The sequence below is a fragment of the Phoenix dactylifera genome, chromosome 6, assembly GCF_051530095.1.
Source record: "Phoenix dactylifera cultivar Ajwa chromosome 6, Ajwa_hap1_PhDact_Kaust_v1.1, whole genome shotgun sequence".
Classification (NCBI taxonomy): domain Eukaryota; kingdom Viridiplantae; phylum Streptophyta; class Magnoliopsida; order Arecales; family Arecaceae; genus Phoenix; species Phoenix dactylifera.
In genome coordinates, this window is record NC_143195.1 from 28,158,364 (window position 1) to 28,160,047 (window position 1,684).

Consider the following 1,684-nt stretch of genomic DNA (forward strand, 5'->3'; position numbering starts at 1 on the left):
TTCTTGGACGATTCATAGACACATAAACAATATGAATGAAAAGATGCCTTTTATTTGTTTAATAATAAATAGTCAAGTACAAAATTATGTCCCTAGAATCAACAATGTGTCAGCCAAATTGGCTTCTAGGGCATACATCTAACAGTTCTAGTGGGTCCAAATAAATCCATGTGAATTAGTTCTAAGGGTTTTGATGTTGAGACTATGTTCTTAGATTTGAAAGAGCTTCTTGTTTGTTTCCCTAGTTGACATGCAGCACAAATCTTGTTCTTTTCAAAGTCTATTTTTGGTAGTTCTTTGACTAGATCTTTTGTAATCAATTTAGAAATTAAATCCATGCTAGCATGCCGTAACCTACGATGCCATAACCAGCTAGTCTCATTGACCTTGGCATCCGTGGCTACAAGACATTGGCCATCCTTCATGGTGAGATCATCAAGGTCTACCATATAAACATTTCCAAGTCTATGTCCCATAAGTGTGATCTCATTGTCAATTGGACTACTAATTATGCATAGGGAAGATTCAAATGACATTTTAAAGCCCTTGTCACAAAATTGACTTATACTTAATAAATTATGTTTTAATCCATTAACTAACAATACATTGTCAATAAATGAGGAAGGTGATATGGAGATTTTACCAACGCCAATGATTTGACCTTTAGCATTGTCTTCAAATGTGACTACTCCTCCTTCTTTTGATTTCAAGGTGACGAAAAGGCTCTTGTCACCGGTCATATGCCTTGAGCAACTGCTATCAAGATACCACATTCTCTTTTTGCTCCCGGCTGCAAGGCATACCTGCAAAATAGTCATGTAAAGCTCTTAGGTACCCAAGTTTTCTTGGGTCCTTCTTGGTTAGTGTAGTTGGTTCCCTTAGGCACCCACATTTTAGTTGTGTTTTTACCCTTTACAAGTGTGTTCTTATTGGTTTGAATCTTTCTTTGAATACAAGAATAAGCTTTATGTCCACTTCTCCCACAATAGAAGCATGTAGGTTTTTCAGTTTTGACATCTTTTGCTTTTACAAAAAAGTTCTTTAGATATTTTTGTTGTTTGCTAGTTTTGTATCCTAATCCGGCTTTATTAAAAACAGCTCTTTGATTAGATAGAATAAGATTTAATTTTTTCGAGCTATGTGTATACCCAAGTTTTCTTGGGTCCTTCTTGGTTAGTGTAGTTGGTTCCCTTAGGCACCCACATTTTAGTTGTGTTTTTACCCTTTACAAGTGTGTTCTTATTGGTTTGAATCTTTCTTTGAATACAAGAATAAGCTTTATGTCCACTTCTCCCACAATAGAAGCATGTAGGTTTTTCAGTTTTGACATCTTTTGCTTTTACAAAAAAGTTCTTTAGATATTTTTGTTGTTTGCTAGTTTTGTATCCTAATCCGGCTTTATTAAAAACAGCTCTTTGATTAGATAGAATAAGATTTAATTTTTTCGAGCTATGTGTAAATTTCTGCACAATTGGTTTATACTTATGTAGCTCATCTTTAAGGTTCAAAATTTTCTTTAGCTAATTCTTCCTTATTATTTTTAAGGGATTCAACATTTTGTGCAAGTGAAGTATTACTATTGAGTAGGAGTTTGACTCTTAGATTTAATTCCTTAATGAGTGTTTTTGCCGTTTCATTTTCAATGATAAGTTTTGAATTTTTATCCTTTAGGTCAATGATGCTA